The sequence below is a fragment of the Grammomys surdaster genome, unplaced genomic scaffold, assembly GCF_004785775.1.
Source record: "Grammomys surdaster isolate TR1022 unplaced genomic scaffold, NIH_TR_1.0 125888, whole genome shotgun sequence".
NCBI classification, from domain to species: domain Eukaryota; kingdom Metazoa; phylum Chordata; class Mammalia; order Rodentia; family Muridae; genus Grammomys; species Grammomys surdaster.
The window spans coordinates 3453805-3473143 of NW_021620713.1; positions in this window are offsets into that span (position 1 = coordinate 3453805).

Consider the following 19339-nt stretch of genomic DNA (forward strand, 5'->3'; position numbering starts at 1 on the left):
TATTTCAATATATATCATTGGCAATGTCATTTTCCTTGTACAGCAAGGAAAGCAAATCAAGTACTCTCTTATTTGAAAAAATTACCCAAGAAAATATATATAATTTTGAGAGACAGCGTATTTTAAAAGAATAATAAGTTATACTTATATCTAAATATTTACTAACAGATTTTGCGGTTCTAAGAAAAGTGAAACAGGAAAGCAATAAGTATGTTTATTTTCTGGACTCTGAGAAACTAAATTGTGTGTGTGTGTTTAGCAATACATATAAGAACAATTAATAAATATGAATAGATCATGAGTTTGAGATCAAGCATGTGTACATGGAAGGGTGAGGAGTGAGGAAAGGAACGGGAGAAATGCTTAAATTATACTCTCAAAAAAGGCATAAAGTTGACAATCTTCAGTACACTTTCCAGTAATAGTACCTTAGTGATTCAAGAAATACATGAAAGGATCACAAGAGAGGTGAACTACATATACATCTCTATATGTGCTTTATACATATACATGAACTAAATGGCTAATGTGTAATAGACAAGGTCTGTAACTGTATGTTTTGCCTTCCAACACCTAGGAGAAACATGCATACACATACTTTTTAAATTAATGTTGCATATTATAATGAAACAAATCTGTAATGATTCAAAATTGTTGTATCCCATCCCTAAACAAAAAATAAGGTTTTGGCAACAAAATGAAGCCTTACTTAAAATTAATTATAAATAAGGATATTTTGCAAATGTGAAGTATACCTTGAGATATTTTGCTTTGTTCTGATACTTTGCAAATGTAAAGAAAAGAATGTGAAGGAACTAAGGAACTAAACCATATGATTTACTTTGGGTGAGGGAACAGCAGTTGCATAGCAATATGGTCTGCAGGTGACCATAGTGAGAACTCTGCCTGTAGTAAAGACAGGCAGACAAACACACAAATACACGTACACACACATGCACACACACAACACACATGCACGCACCCACGCACGGACACAGACATCCCTCAAGCAAGCATGGTCAGCATAGTACAGCTCTTGTTACCATCACTGTGCCAAAACTGTTGGCCTCACCCTCTGCCCCACATAATTCGCAGCAGGAGATCTTTATTGGACTCTTTCAGTCAGTAACTGTTCTCCAATCATTTGGTGAGAACTAAAGTATTTCTTCTGTCAGCATGCCACTTCTTAAGAGTGAATTCATGAGTCCAGAAAATAATTTCAAAATGATTTGTAATTTTGCAAGCATGGTATCTTCATTTACTCGAGTGATATCAATGAAAGTAGTTCTAACTCAGTATTCATAACCCAAGTTAGGCTTATAGATCTTCTCTATTAGAGACTAGGGTTTAATTCATTTGTGTGTGTAAATGAAGCTTTACACAGCAGAAGCAAGCCTATAGCCTTAGTTCTCATTACTAGCTCATAAGCCCTGTACATTATTCCACAACCCATTCTATTTCCTTGGATTTTTAGCTAATAGAAACTTGAAACCTTATCAAAAGCAAAGAAGCGGTATGAAGTGAATTGGCTTTACATTTTAAACTTCTGTTTAGGAAGCCTTCCTACTTTTGACTTTTCTTCTATGGGTACAGTCAATGCACAATGTGATTAAGCCTTTAGAACTTGTGAGGAGCATCCCCCTAGCTAAAAATATCCATTAGATATAAATTAAGTTACAGTCTGATGGATTTCACACAATGTGAAATTTATTGTACTATATGGGAAAGTTTCCCTTTTTATAAAAAGATATAAGGAGTAGACTTTATAGTAACTATCTTCCTTGAATTGTGTGTGGGATAGTGAGGCTTGCTTGTGATGTCATTTGATGTCAGGGTCAAGAATTCATGCTCACAATCCTGGGTTTGTCTTCCTGGTTTTGGATTTATGAAGTATTCTGAAACAACCTTAGAGCTAAGATACTGAAACTGTCCAAGAAAGGATAACTTCGTAAAGAAGAAATTAGATTTAACAAAATTAGATCAAACACCCTTTTGTGATAAAAGTGGATATATGGCAAATAATCATATTAACTAAAATTTAATTGGCTATCATAATGGCTTAATTACTTGCAACTTAACATTATTGAAAGTGGTTAGTGATGGGGGTTATAGGTCAGTACTGTGAACAAGGCCTTGCACGGGATCCCAGGCACAAGGAAAACAAATAGAAAAAAAAAGAAGAAAATAGATAAAAAGCTCTTCAACAAACAAGAGTCAAGATAGACTATGACTGGTAATTTTAAAAAGATAAAGCTGAAGGATGCTGTAATAGGCTGTGTTTTTCTGAACCCTTCTAAAATTTGTTACACATTAGGTATTTTAGAAACTGCAAGTAGAGAAAGATTCTCAGGCCATACTCTTTGGCAAAATATTGCTACTAATCTATAATTAATCTTGAAATAACACAGAAGACATTTTTTCCTGTATTGGTGGCAGACATTTTTGCATACAATGTGGTTATATGGGTTATTGTGTGTTTTTCTAAGCGTCATATGTAACCTTAGAAAAATAACTGAGATCAGGTCAGTGTTTTGGTGCAGATCTCGTGATAGATTGGAAAGACACAAAAATACCACGAATAATTGCTGTGTACATCTGAGTCGATGCATGTGTGTGTCAATTTTCATAGGCTATATTATTTAGCAAATCTGCCATTAAATCTATTTTTAATAATATTATGTCTAAAGGCTATTTTTTGAAAGCAGCTTGTTTACCAAGGAATTTCAATGTATGCCTATTCTTAGGATTTTAATTCTTAACTTGAGACACATTTAGACACTAAGTCTCAGTAGATTTAAAATCGCCTCATCTAGTTGTATTTATGGTTGTGACTACACTGTGACTTATTTCACGACACATCAGTGGTGCAGCTGTCAACCTCAACCTTTCCAAGTGACATTTTCATTAAGAATCCTATCATTTTATAATTATTACTTTCAGAACTCCCAGGGAGCAGACAGAAGCAGCCCCTTTGTACTTCCATTGTTGTCTTTCTTTGAAGAACAAATTAAATTTCAACCACAGCCAAAGTAAACTTTTAAATGGCAAAATAAATCTAGAATTATGTGCGTGTGTGGTGGGGGTCGGGGAGGAGCTAGGGAAAAGTTTGAGTTGGGATCTCCTAAGTTCAGGTGTATTTAAGATAATTTATTGCTGTGTTTTCTTTTCTTTGTGTGAGCCTGAGGTACTGTATGCTCAGTTTGTAGTAGAAAAGGGAGGGAAGAGCTAAGGTCTGAAAAACATTACTACAAAATGAGCCAAGGAAACTTGTTAGTATATCATCCTAGTCTGCCCTGGGAACAAAGACTCAAAGATGAATTCTCTTTCCCAGCATGCCTCCCACTTTCTATTTTTTTCTGCATATGCCTTTCCTATTAAGCACTATGATATTTTACGATATATTGTACAGAACAGTATCTAGCATATTATTATAAATCTATCTTTATACACTCTTCATGTGTTTGGTTTCCTCATCTATTCCCAACTCATTCACTTCACGACCTCATGACTGAAAGAGAGAATTTCATTTATCATACACAGATGATAGGACCCACCAACTCCAGTGCTTCAAATCAATTGCTGTTTGGAGCTGCATTTTTTCCCCTTTTTTCTGTTCTTTTTTATTGGATATTTTATTTATTAACATTTCAAATTGTATCCCCTTTTACCTCCAGAACTCCTCTATCTCATCCCCTGCTCCCTGCTCCTATGAGGGTTCTCCTCCACCCACCCACTCCTGCCTCCCTTCCTGGAATTCCCCCACACTGGGGCATCAAGCCTTCACAGAACCAAGAGTCTCTCCTCCCACTAATGCCCCTACATATGCAGCTGGAGCCATCGGTGTGTACTCTCTGGTTGGTGGTTTAATCCATGCAAACTCTGGGGGGTATCATTTGTTGATTTTGTTGTTCTTCCTATGGGGTTGCAAACCCCTTCAGCTCCTTCCGTTCTTTCTTTAACTCCTCCATGTGCTCAATTCAATGGTTGGCTATGGGCTATGGGCATTGGCCTCTGTATTTGTCAGGCTCTGGCTTAGCCTCTCAGGAGACAGTTATATCAGGCTCCTAGCAGCATGCACTTCTTGGCATCCAGAATAGTGTCTAGGTTCGGTGTCTGTATATGGGATGGATCCCGAGGTGTGGCAGTCTCTGGATGGCCTTTCCTTCAGTCTCTTCTCCACACTTTGTTCCTATATTTCCTTTAGACAGGAACAATTCTGGATTAAAAGTTTGGAGATGAGTGAGTGGCCCCATATCCCACATGGGCTTCTTGCTTAACCTCTAGATATGGTCTCTACAGTTTCTCTCTCCCATTTATTGGGCATTTTAGCTAACCTCATCCCAGTTGGGTCCTAGGAGCCTCTTGCTTTCCTGGCATCTGGGGCTTGCTGATGGCTGTCCCCATAGGATGGTGTAGTAAGCTGTCTTGTCTCTGTGTCTGCAGATTGTCATATTAAAGAATAACTTCTGTTCATTTCTATATCATCCCTGAAGTAAATCTCATCTCTCTCTCTCTCTCTCTCTCCCTCCCTCCCTCCCTCCCTCCCTCCCTCCCTCCCTCCCCCCCTCCCTCCCTCTCTCTCTCTCTCTCTCTCTCTCTCTCTCTCTCTCTGTTTGGCTTCTCTTTTGCTTTCAGTTGACCACTTTGTTCATTTTTCTATCCCTTTGTGTCTTTTAAGTTCTTACCTCTCTTTTTGCTGAGCAGAAATACGAATCAATCATATGGATAAACTAGCCATATTTAAGTTTGTTGTTTCCTTTCAGAGTTAGTGATGCTTACTATAATAAGTTTCTTAGCACTCTGAAGATTTTTTTTCTTCTTCATGTGTAATCAGTCATCAGATATACTTTAGTTCTGGCAGCTACAATGTACACAACTGCTGTAGGCAGACTCTATTCATTGCTTGTGGGTAGGTGGTTTTAGATAAAAATTAATTTGTCCTGAGGGTCTCTGCAGATGGCATTTAGCTAGTGTTAAGCAATCAAATTCAATTTCTTGTTGCTATTATTTAATGTGTAGGAACACATCCATGGAGGTTCAAAACACTGAATAACGTTATTTATATTAAACTTTAGTTTTTGTTAGTGAAACAAGTTCCATATTAGAAATTCCAGGTTGCCATGATGAAAATGTACATACTTATAATTTTTCTGCACTATATTTTAATTGAGTTATTTATATGTCAATTACCCTATCCCTCTGTGCTTGATCCACTTGATTTCACCTTTGCCCTTTATGATGCCTATAGCCCAAAATTCTGAAAGTGTTCCTTAAGCAATTCAGACTACCCCACAAAAGGTACATTAACAGCTTTAAGTGAGCATATTCACTGGGAGTAAGAGAGAACAAGCAACTGTTAAAATAAGTAGAAACACCATAACTCTCCACAAGTAGTCTTGGTAAGTCTGCCATATCTGCATCCAATGATGGAACTAAAGGCACCAGGGACATAACTGCATATAAATGTATAACAGGGGAAACCACAGACTAATAGGACCTTGTGAGAGAAATGAGCTGCATCTTCCCATGCTATCCTCAGCATCAGCGCTATATTTAACCTAGCGCCTTCTGTAGATTTGGAGGTCCCTAACCTTTCAGGAAGAGATCCACTACACATGGTTGCTGCTTACACCAACAAGATCAATATCAGAATCAGCAATTATATATAAATGGCAAATGGACCTTTCATCAAATGACTTACTTAGACATCAAACTGTTAACTTTTTCTCTTGTGCCTTTCAAATGGCTTTTTCCCCCCATAGCTGACTCAGATGCCAGGTACCTACAGGAAAAAAATTCTGGGAAACATTGCTATAGCTGAACTGATCCAGTATAAAGCAACCCCAAATGGTTTTCATACGTTTCACATGGCTAAATGCATTTAAATAAGGCCTGCCTATTCGCATGTCTGTAACAGCCCTTACACTCCAGGCAGCAGATGTCCTGCTCAAAGCTACAATGTGGCTAACCTCATTGATCTGCTCATTGAGACCTGTGTTCTGCCCAAATTGAACAGTGTGTCAGCCAAGACACCCGTATAACTTCACAACACTGTTCTTTTCTCCCCATGTATAAGGTATAAGCAAAATGGTGAGAAAATTCTTTGAGACACTCATATTTGGCTTCCAAATAGGCTTCCAAATATGCTTAAGAATGCTGAGCCTGTGGGATAGGCTTGGTTTAAAATCATCGTCTGCAACTTTTTTTTTTAACATGCTGTGGAATAACTTACCCAACCACTCCACATCAGTGTTCTCATTATAAAATGGGGGTAATAACCATAATTGTCCCATCAGGTGCAGGCAATGAACATTTCAGATATGTGAAGTACTTAGATAGCTATAGTGTTTAATAAACTTTGACTAATATAATTACCCTGAAAATCTACTTGAAAAATATTTAGTCACATAGCATTTCAGCAAAACTCTCATGATTGCTAAAATTAATCTGCCTTATGTCTTTAAGATAACAGTATCCTTAAAGGATAGGAAATTATTTCAGTACTGCATTTTATGACTTTCCTCGTGGAAGAATACTTTCCTGGATCAGTTCTACACAATCTGATCCTATTCACATGTCTAAATCTTCATGACCATGACAGAAATTGAGATTTTTTTCGTTTTCTTTTCTTCCTTGATTTTAACTGTTTGGAACTATGAGCAGAGCTTTGATAATATGTCACCTGCTGCTTGAAGATCAGAACGATGGTATCATTACAAAGAAACATTTTGTCAGTTATGTTAAACAAGCCATGATGACATAAAGACAGTTTCCCCTGAGTCAGGAACCCACACAAGCCCCAAAGTGTTGATTTCTTGATGGCTGAGGAGAGCCTGCCTGAATCACACACTGGGGATCAGCACTCCACCCCACACTTTATTGATACGTGTTAACAAGATGTGGCTAGAAAGCCAGGCAGCTGTCTCTCTGGACTTTCAAAGAAGCAGAGTGAAAGTCGTAGCCAAGCTTGCCCACATTTGACCATTTTCACCTTGTGAAGTTGTGATGGAATTTATCCCATACATTAAGTGGAAAATATGAGTAACTGTGTTTGCTTCAGTGAGTAAAATATATATTTTATTATCACTCTTAGAACTGGGAAATTATGTTTTCTAGCTTTGTTGTACAGAGATCAAAGAAGAAACCTTCATTTATACCAGACTTCACTACATATTAAATGAGCTATTTTTGGCAAGATTATGAGGTAACCAAAACTCCTTTTAGTTTAATTTTACCTTTAAATGGATTCAGATTGCTTTAACTGAAGAGTCAAAGGCCTTGACCTCTAATTCATTAACATAATCAGAAGCACATGAAAGCTACTGACTGCCAATATGCTTGCAAGCCAGTGACTGCAGGGCTGATGTTTTACATGGTGACTTTTTAAGGGTATTCTTAAGGTCACAGGTAGACAAGCAATATGGAAAAAACGTCAGAGAAATGGAGGAATGCCACCATCTAAGTTAAGGTCTGCACACACTCTAATCAGATTCTTTATAGGTTCAAGTCAGTTTGTCCTTTTGGTGGTAGAGACCTGTCTTGCTCCTATAGAAATCTGTTCTTTGATTTTATCTGTTATTTGATAAATACTAATGGAACTGAAAATTCCAGTCCCTGGTGGACAGAACAGTGCCCCAGAAGACAAGCACTCTTTCTCAGGAGTAGTTTTCCAAGCAAATGATGTAAGAATTTAAAAAGGAAAAGGGCTTCATTGCCTCGTAGCAGCATACACAGAGTAGGAGAGCAAAAAGAAAATTTTAATTGGAATGATACAAGATCACATTACTGTGGGTTACTGCTCCATACAGGCTGTTCATGGACACTTTTCCCTGCGAGTGTTTTTCAAATCCTGTCTTCTTTCAATTTATGTTTGTAGTTTGACAAATTACCTCATTTTTATTGAAATTGTGTAAACCAAATGTTTAGACAAATAAGTTCTATTATAGTATATCTTCAGCTTAATTTTCCTTTTCTGTTATCTGGCCAAAGGAGTCATATAGGTAGGGTACCATTAATATTGCCAACATAGAATTTCAGAGAACCAGAATGGGAGAGGTCAAAACATGATATAACTGTTCCATGCACTAACACTTTCCTTAAGCAGCAGGATTGCTCATATTAAATAACAGGTTTTAATGACTCCTAATGTATGTGCTTTGTAACCACTGTGTTTGCCCTCTCCATTTCCCTAATCAAGGGGGCATTTTCCTAACTGGCTGACTGATTATCATCATGCCTTATAGCCAATGTGTGCCCCTGGAGCCATAACTTCTGATAGGTGATCTTGATTGTTCTTATATTCACATTGCATCTCTTTTCAGATTTAATTATGTCTATGTAGCATGGAAAGTGTGTCTTTTTTCTGAGAAAAATATTGATGTATTTGTGGTCCAGAAATGCTCTTTGATCTTAAAAAGACAGAGAATAGTTTCATTATTTCACTTTTGTAAGACTCTTCTACCCGTCATGGAATATGCATTATCAAGAGCAATGCATTTCTGTCTTAGGTTGGTAAGGCTCTGTGCAGAATCTTATCCTTCCTTGGCTTGCCAGCTTGTCAATTTAATAACTCTGTCTGGGGTCCATTTTCAGGTTCAAGCCATGTCCTTTGGCTGCCAACATGTTGATGTTGTTAAAGATAAGCTTTATCATGATAAGCAGGAATAAAAGTATTCCCAGGACAAGAAGGGCTAGCCTGATCAAGCAATATATGTCATTTTTGAGGTTTGACCAAAATGGAAATACTGACCTCAGGCCATGGATAATTTTATTGGCATTATCTGCAACATCAAAGGTCAACAGAGCAGCATTCTTTAAATTCTTAATCTCACTATGCAAAGTTAACATACTCAGAGAGGTGTTAGAATTATGCCAAATATCACACAGGCGTCTTTAAACTTTTTCTAATTATAATGACAATCATTGTAAATTTCCAACAGTAACACTACTCCAGTGACATTTGTCATGATATTTGGGATGGCTCCTAACTCTTGAACCCTGAACCTCCTTTACATAATTTGAATGGGTTATAGAGCATTATTTTTCCAAATACCTACATAAATCTTTTTGTATACTCAATACATTAGTAACATTTTTTTGCTATATGGTTAACAAAAGTAGTTGTCTTAACTCCTTGTGTCAACGCTATTGCAGAAGCAGTAGTGCTAGCAATTAATGGAATTAAAGCTGTTATACCATAGATAATTAAGCCTGCTACCCTCTTGCTTATGCTTAGAACCTAACTCACTTCTTCTAGCACTTTCAAGCTTTTTTCAGAGAATCAAGTTTTTCTAATACTCAGGACAGTGAGATCAAAGCTGGTTGATAGACTCCATAACAGGCATACCAGGTTTCAACACACTAACATAATTGGAAATTATACAGTCAATGCAACTTTCAATAAATACTGTAGAAGAGACAAAATCAGAATTACCTAAGACAGGCTCAGTCTTGTTAACAAAATAAAAAGTGGGGAGAAGTGGAGAGCCGTTGAGAATGCTTGGCAAGAATCTGACTTGGGCAAGGACAAGGAAGTAGGCTTCAAGCAGGAATCTGACATTAGACTAGAACAAAAAACTTATTTCAGGTGGGAATCTAAATCATAGACTACAGCAAAGAAGTAATCTCAGTCAGGAATCTAAATATTATGCTAGAACAAAGAAGTAATTTCAGACAGGAATCTAAATTTTAGGCTAGAACAAGAAATTAGGCTTCAGACGTGAAAATGACCTTGGGCTAGAACAGGGAAGTAGACTCAGATACTTTGGTCATCTTGATAAGCTTTTAGAAACAGTGATCACGGGAGTGTTCACATAATTGGTTTAATGCTTTGCTTTTTCTTTGACTATTTGTGTTTATTGTATTGCTTGTTCCTCGACTATTTGCATCTATTGTATTGCCAGACCCTCAACCTAGAACTGACCTTAATACATGCATGGAATCAAAATCATATACAAGCATAAAGGAAGAAAGGGTATAGGATAGGGGGTTCTAGGGAGGGGAAATGGGGAAAGGGGATGACATCTGTATTGTAAATAAATAAAATATCCAATAAAAAAATACAAAGAAGAAAAAAAACTCTTCTAATGTCACTAAATTCTGGCTGCTAACTTTTCAAAAGACCTTTCAGTGTATTAAGATATACTATATAGTGCTTTATTAACTTAGTCCATGACATGGTAATCCATAAGTAGTAATAACTTCAGAACTTAAATGGAATTCTTTCTTTCTCTCTTTTCTTTTCTGTCATTCATTCATTCATTCATTCATCCATTCATTTTTCACTCAGAAGAGTGAACCTAGGTCTTCATACATAACAAGCAAGTACAAGATCACAGAACTGTATCTCCACTCGTGTGTGTGTGTGTGTGTGTGTATGTTAACTTTGACTCAGGTTGCCTAAATTAGCCTTAAACTCATCCCACAGCCTTTGCAAGTCTTTGAACTTGTGATCCTGTAGCCTCAGCCTCCACAATAGTTAGGTTTCTGTAAATGTAGATGTGACTAGCCAACGTTTCAATTCTTCATTTTCTTTTGCAAGCCCTACATAAAGGTTCAGAATTATATCTGACAAACAGAAAACTTTGTGATGAGTGAAATTATTTTCATGTTTCTATCATCTATAAACTGATATTAATGTAAGTACATTAATTAAATTTATGCAAATTCCCTGTCTTTGATTGTAGAAGAGACTCAATATGAACCTCTGACAATTCTAAATTATAAAACAGTAGATTGTGAAGATGTGTCCCCCTGTGGGTGAGGAGCCAGCTCAGTATGGTGCTTAGAAATCAATCATTGCGGCCCGGATTTCATCTCCAGGGTCTGGATTAAAACACATCTATAATCCAGTACTGGAGAGGCTAGAACTAGAGGGTCCCTGGAATGCATCAACCACTCCAACTAACATAATCTAAAACTCAAGATTTTTGAGAGACCCTTAAGAAACAAAAAACAAATGGTTCTGGAAGCCATCCTTTCCCCTATATACTCCCCTCCACAAACATATATGTCCACATATGAAAATACCCATTCTTTATAGTTTGCTTAATTTTTCCTACCTTTCATGCTGACTTCATTGCTTTTTTATTTTTGATCATAAAAACTGCATATTTAATTTTATTTTTGTGTGATATTGTTTCACTTCTTTTTGGTGTTCATCTTTGGTATGTTTTGAATAAAGACCTGAATGTACATTTCTATTTATCAAAAACTCATATGGCTTTAGTATGAGTTCTATATTTTAAAAATAAAATATCATATTGACTCTAACCTGGTTTTCAATTAATGTTTTATTTCTTTCTTGTGGAAATGTGTTTCTATTTTCAAACGTTTGTGTTTTTTTTAATAGCCTTTAATGTTAAAGAATAGAAAAGTAGAAAAGTTTTTTTTTTTTTTTTTTTACCAATATCCTTCAGAACTGAAATACAAATCTTAATTATTCAAAGGCTGACTGCCTCCATTAGCATCTGTCCATACTGGGAGATTGTAAGAAGTGCTAAATCTCAGGTATCTAAATAGAATCCAGATCCCAATACACAGTTTGAGAGGTACTGTAGAGTCTTCGATTAGAAGGAATGAACGTGATTAGAACCTTGGAAAGCAATCACAAAACAGAGTGTTTAACTATCATCCATGAGCTGATAGGATAAGGTTGGGAGAGCTAAAAAGGTATTTTACTTTTGAAACTTACCATAATATAAATGATAAGTTAATTGCCAATGGAATTGACAAATGGCATTTGCTCTGACACAGGAGAGGGCAGTGTAGATTTTTTTTTCTGCTTACTGAGGAGCTGAAGCTGGGAAAAGGTTTTTTTTAGCAACTGTCTTGATGTTTTGATGGAAAAAATATCAAGTGACTTACTTCTTGATTAAAAGGAAATATTAAAGCTGTCTTTCAATATTTAAAGCTTATTTAACTGGAAATACTTTGCCTGGCTGGCCCTGACCCATGATAGTATATTTCATTCTTCTTTTGATCCATGCAAATAGTTACATGGCTTAAAATGTTTTATCATATCACCTTGCTGAGCAGAGTACATGAAAGAAATTGTAATGCTGAGTGATGAGTCCTGTCTATCAGCCTTTGGAAGACAAATGCTTATAGTTCTCTAAGCAAGAAGCAAACCTTATTTCCCTTAAAAGAAAACGTGACACAATGCATTGAGTATACCTATGACTTAAGTTATATACTCATAATATTAATTTGCTAAATGTCTTATGACCATATGGTTGAGGTGTTTCCAAGCACGATAAGGCATCAGTGTCACTTCAAATTTGATTAAAAAGATGCAACATGTCTCAAAAGGAATGTTAACATAAAATAAAATTAATCCTGTTTTCTTTTAAAATTAGTCAAGTTCCTTCTTTTTCCTGCTACACATCTGAGGAGCTAGCTTCCTTTCCCATACTCGGTATGTAGTACATCTTTTTTTCTCTGAGTTAATTCTCCAAGTCTGGTCTGTCAGCCAGTATAAACAACACTTGATGAATGAGACTCAAGGTGTTTAGTCACCTGAAGCAGCTGTTTGAAGTAACTCTACACACAGCCTGAGGCCTGTGTTTGCACAGCTGTGAGAACTCTTCAAAAGGTTTCCCTCTTGGCCTAGCTCTTTGCTGTGGCTTTCAACTCTTAGCACAAAATCTGGACTCTTTCAAACGAGCAGAGTGAAACTGGAGACAGTAATTTTGTATGACTTTGAGCCAAAAATTGCCTAAAATAAATAAATGAAGTACATTTGAAAGTGCTTTACCTAGGTGGGCTATATATCTGAGAATTGTTTCTTTCCCATTTCTGGGTATCCAGAGTGTCCCTTAGAAGGGAGATATGTGGCTGGCACACTATCCTCTGGTCTATGGCAGTGCTTTCTTTTTCTGTTATGATTCTATGACACCAAAACCTTATGAATTTGGAACTACATGTACCTGAATTAAGCTCAGGGGGTAGCTAGATGTTTGATAGAGTTCCAGCCCCATAAATCGACCCGAGATGATTAAAAATGGCATTCTTTGTTAGCCCGCTTAAGTGACTCAGAATTTCAACATCTTTCTGATGTCTTCAATTGGCTAGGCAGGCTAAAGTTACCCAGTAAACTTACATATGACCAGTATATTTGCCATAAAGCCTGAAACTGTCTGTAGCTTATTTCAGCAACAGCTATTTTCAGTCTTTGTGTGTATAATTAAATGGGTGTGATTGTATTTGCATATCACAAAGTATTATACTAGAAATATGTAGATATCTCTCAGGAATTCTCTGTAGTAGAGGACTTGTCTAACATCCTCTCTCTCTCTCTCTCTCTCTCTCTCTCTCTCTGTGTGTGTGTGTGTGTGTGTGTGTGTATGTATACTATTTTGTTTAGGATGACAATTATATTTCTTATTTGTTTCGGGAATTTTGTTCTCAATTTGGAAGCTATTTCCGTATTTCTATTTTGTAGCTGATTGGTAATATGCCATATAAAGTATATTTGACTTTAATAAAAATTTCACGTGGTTCATAATAATTATTCTTCCAATAGTCTCCTCCATTTAATTAAATAGAAATCATATTTATAATTTATCTATCCACTTTACAAATATATATTGGGTTTCTGATAGGTATCCAGAGCTAGCTTAATTTTTTGAAGATAGAAGTAAAATAGACATGATCCTTGCCACCACGTGACTTAATGTCTAATTGAAAAAATATTCATTAAATAAATATCCAAACAAATAATGAATGTTTTACAATTATGATTAGTGCTGAACCAGGTCTAGGATATACCGAAGACAAAGATATAGTGTCTTTTGTTCTAAAGACAGGGTTTCACTGGAAAATCCAAGCTGGCCATGAATTTTTGATCCTTCTGCTTCCGTATCCCGAAGGCTGGTATCACAGGTATGTTCTAACAAACCAGGGGAAGAATGCAGTTTTTGACTCTAATTTTATCTAACATATACTATTGAAAGTCAATATTTTTAACATAGTCAGTCAGTTTATGGTGGTATTTCTGTAATTTATTCACACTTTTAAGAAAGCATAAGTTAATAGTACGGCTTTCATTTCACTAATAGAGCATTCTGTCTCATATATTATTTTCAACCTTATTTTTTATAAATAGGTTAAAATTTAAGTAACTTTTGTTATCTTCAAATATATATGTATGTATATATATATCTGTCTGTCTCTTTGTGTGTGTGTGAACTGATTCATATGTAATCATTTTTCCACATGACAATGATGAACATTGGGATTCATGACATTTTCACATATCATGGCCATCATACTGACTCTTCATCCCTTCAACAACAACAAAAAATAGCAAGGAAATTTATCTTCACTTTTATTTGTTCATCATATTGTTACTCATTGCCTGATATGTACATATTTGCTTTGGAGAATAGAAACATGAATAAATGATAATTCTTATATTTGTAAGCTAAGTGTAATTTTAGTAATTCAGGAATGCTTAATTTTTAGTGGTAAATGTGAATGAACATATTATAAACCCAAAGTGACCAATGGGTTTGGGGTAGTTTTTACCTTTATAAAATTGGAAGGGGGGCCAGGGAAATGGTCAAGTGGCTAAAACACTTCATACTCACATATGAAAACCAGAGATTACATTCCTAGAACACAGGTAAGAAAAGGATTGGCCTGGCCACTAGCCTGTAATTCCCATTGCGTGGGGAGCAGAGACAGGGAATCCTTGGGAAAGCTGGCTAACCAGACTCCAGTATCAGAATGATCCTGATTAAATATATAAGATGGAGAACATTTGAAGAAGACACCTACCATCAACCTTAGGGCTCTACAGGCACATGCACACCAAACACACACACAAGCACACACACATACACATGCATGCATGCACGCATGCACGCAAACACACACATCACATTTTTACATGCATGCATATTTGCATCAACACAGACATCATGGGAATACTCATATACAACTCACACACACACACCACATATGTATGAAACTGAAATAAAATCATGGCATCAGTATTATTTCATAATCTATGAGAATCATATAAAATTCAAATTTTAATGCTATTAAAAACATTTTGTTAAAGTAGATGTGGTGTATAGACATTTAATCTTTGTTGTGGAACAGATATGTAGCTCCAATAGAGACCAAATGCTTCATGAAGAAGATCTTGAGCCTGTGGCCACTCTCAGACTCAGGTTTGCTGTGTATTGGTCGCTTCTTTTTTTTTTTTTATTGGATGATTTATTTACATTTCCTATGTTGTCCCCTTACCCCATCCCCCACCACCCCCTCGGAACCCCCAATCCCCTCGCCCCTCCTCCTTCTTCTCTGTGGATGTAACCTCTATCTACCCCCCCAACTCCCACCTCCCCACCCTCAAAATTCCCACCCCCTGGGGCATCCAGCCTTCATGAGGTCAAGGTTCTCTTCTTCCACCTATGCCCAGCAGGGCCCTCCACTTTTACATATTCAGCTGAAGCCCTGGATCCCCCCCTAAGTGCTCCCAGGCTGGTGGTTTAGACCCTGGGAGCTGTGGTTGGTTGGTATTGTTGCTCTCCTCATGGTGCCGCAAATCCTTTCAGCTCCTTCAGTCCTCACTCTAACTCCTCTATTGAGAACCCCATGATCAGTTCAATGGCTAGTTGTGAGCATCTGCCTCTGAATATGTCTGACTCTTGAAGCCCTCTGAGGAAATATCCATATCAGGCTCTTATCAGCATGCACTTCCTGTCTTCCACATCAGCATCTACCTTTGGTGATTGCACATGGGATAGATACTCAGGAGGAGTGGTCTTGAGACGGCCCCTCCTTCAGTTTCTGTCCCTCACTTTGTCTCCATATTTGCTCCCTTGAGTATTTTGTTGCTCCTTCTAAGAAGGACCGAATCACCCTCACTTGGTCTTCCTTCTTTATGGGCTTCATGTGGCCTGTGAGTTGCATCTTGGGCATTTCAAGGTTCTAGGCTAATATCCAATAATCAGTGAGTGAATACCATGTGTGTTCTTTTGTGATTGGCTTACCTGACTCAGGATGATAATTTCTAGTTCCATCCATTTACCTAGGAACCTCTCGAATTCTTTGTTTTTAATAGCTGAGTAATACTCCATTGTGTAAATATACCACATTTTTTGATTCCATTCCTCAGTTGAAGGACATCTGGGTTCTTTCCAGCTCCTGGCTATTATAAATAAAGCTGCTATGAACATAGTTGAGCATATGTCCTTGTTATATGTTCGAGCATCTTCTGGGTATATGCCTAGGAGTGGTATAGCTGGATCCTCGGGTAATGCTATGTCCAATTTTCTGAGGAACCTCCAGACTGATTTCCAAAGTGGTTGCACCATCTTGCAGTCCCACCAACAATGGAGGAGTGTTCCTCTTTCTCCACACCCTCGCCAGCATCTACTATCACCTGAGTTTTTAATCTTAGCCATTCTGACTGGTGTGAGATGGAATCTCAGGGTTGTTTTGATTTGCATTTCCCTGACGACTAAGGATGCTGAACATTTCTTTAGGTGCTTCTCGGCCATTCGAGTTTCTTCCGTTGAAAATTCTTTGTTAAGCTCTATACTCCATTTTTTAATAGGGTAATTTGGTTGTCTGGAGTCTAATTTCTTGAGTTCTTTGTATATATTGGATATTAGCCCTCTATCAGATGAAGGATTGGTAAAGATCTTTTCCCAATTTGTTGGTTGTCGTTTTGTCCTATTGACAGTGTCCTTTGCCTTACAGAAACTTTGCAATTTTATGAAGTCCCATTTGTCAATTCTTGATCTTAGAGCATATGCCATTGGAGTTCTGTTCAGGAACTTTTCCCCTGTGCCCAAGCATTCGAGGCTTTTCCCCACCTTCTCTTCTATTAGATTCAGTGTATCTGGTTTTATGTGGAGGTCCTTTATCCACTTAGACTTGAGCTTTGTACAAGGGGATAAGAATGGATCAATTTTCATTCTTCTACATGTTGTCTTCCAGTTGAACCAGCACCATTTGTTGAAAATGCTGTCCTTTTTCCACTGGACAGTTTTAGCTCCTTTGTCAAAGATCAAGTGACCATAGGAGTGTGGGTTCATTTCTGGGTCTTCAATTCTATTCCATTGATCTTCCTGCCTGTCTCTGTACCAATACCAGGTAGTTTTTATCACTATTGCTCTGTAGTACAGCTTGAGGTCAGGGATGGTGATTCCTCCAGAAGTTCTTTTATTGTTGAGAATAGTTTTCGCTATCCTGGGTTTTTTGTTATTCCATATGAATTTGAGAATTTCATTTTCTAACTCTGTGAAGAATTGAGTTGGGATTTTAATGGGGATTGCATTGAATCTGTAGATTGCTTTTGGCAAGATGGCCATTTTTATTATATTAATCCTGCCAATCCATGAGCATGGGAGATCTTTCCATCTTCTGAGATCTTCAATTTCTTTCTTCAGAGACTTGAAGTTCTTGTCATACAGGTCTTTCACTTGCTTGGTTAGATTCACCCCAAGGTATTTTATATTATTTGCAACTATTGTGAACGGTGTCATTTCCCTAATTTCTTTTTCAGTCTGTTTATCTTTCATGTAGAGGAAGGCTACTGATTTGTTTGAGTTGATTTTATAACCAGCCACTTTGCTGAAGTTGTTTATCAGGTTTAGGAGTTCTCTGGTGGAAGTTTGGGGGTCACTTAAGTATACTATCATATCATCTGCAAATAGCGATATTTTGACTTCTTCCTTTTCTATTTGTATCCCTTTGACTTCTTTTTGCTGTCTAATTGCTCTGGCTAAGACTTCCAGTACTATATTGAATAGGTAGGGGGAGAGTGGGCAGCCTTGTCTAGTCCCTGATCTTAGTGGGATTGCTTCAAGTTTCTCTCCATTTAGCTTGATGTTGGCTACTGGTTTGCTGTAAATTGCTTTTACTATGTTTAGGTAGGGGCCTTGAATTCCTGATCTTTCCAAGACTTTTATCATGAAGGGATGTTGAATTTTGTCAAATGCTTTCTCAGCATCTAGTGAGATGATCATGTGATTTTTTTCTTTAAGTTTCTTTATATAGTGGATTACATTGATGGATTTCCGAATATTGAACCATCCCTGCATTCCTGGGATAAAACCTACTTGATCATGATGGATGATTGTTTTGATGTGTTCTTGGATTCGGTTTGCTAGAATTTTATTGAGTATTTTTGCATCGATGTTCATAAGGGAGATTGGTCTGAAGTTCTCTTTCTTTGTCGGGTCCTTATGGGGTTTGGGTATGAGTGTAATTGTAGCTTCATAGAACGAATTGGGTAGTGTTCCTTCTGTCTCTATTTTGTGGAATAGTTTGAAGAGAATTGGTATTAGGTCTTCCTTGAAGGTTTGATAGAATTCAGCACTAAAACCATCTGGTCCTGGGCTTTTTTTAGTGGGGAGGCTTTTGATGACTGCTGCTATTTCCTGAGGGGTTATGGGACTATTTAGATGGTTTATCTGCTCCTGGTTTAACTTCGGTACCTGGTATCTGTCTAGGAAATTGTCCATTTCATCCAGGTTTTCCAGTTTTGTTGAGTATAGGCCTTTGTAGTAGGATCTGATGATTTTTTGAATTTCTTCAGTTTCTGTTGTTATCTCTCCCTTTTCAGTTCTGATTTTATTAATTTGGATACTGTCTCTGTGCCCTCTGGTTAATCTGGCTAAGGGTTTGTCTATCTTGTTGATTTTCTCAAAGAACCAACTCCTGGTTTTATTGATATTTTGTATTGTTCTTTCTGTTTCTATTTGGTTGATTTCAGCCCTGAGTTTGATTATTTCCTGCCTTCTACTCCTCCTGGGTGTATTTGCTTCTTTTTGTTCTAGAGCTTTTAGTTGTGCAGTCAACTTGTTAGTGTGTGCTCTTTCCAGTTTCTTTTTGTAGGCACTTAGAGCTATGAGCTTTCCTCTTAGCACTGCCTTCATGGGGTCCCACAAGTTTTGGTATGATGTGTCCTCATTTTCATTGAATTCTAAAAAGTCTTTTATTTGTTTCTTTATTTCTTCCTTGACCAAGTCATCATTGAATAGAGAGTTGTTCAGTTTCCATGTGCACATGGGTTTTCCATTGGTTTTGTCATTATTAAAGACCAGTCTTATTCCATGGTGATCTGATAAGATGCAAGGGATTATTTCAATCTTTTTGACAGTATTGGTCGCTTCTTAATTATAAAGAATTATGCTGTATCAGCATCCTTCATAAAGTTAGTGTATGAGGGATGTGAATTCACTAGTTTGGTCTCCAGTATACTTCTTTAAGTTGTGGTGCTCATCTACAACAGAGTGAAAGGAAATGGCCGTTGAGGAAAATATATAAACAGGTTTTTGAACCACATCTAGAAACAACACTGTTGGGTTCAGAGTGGTTT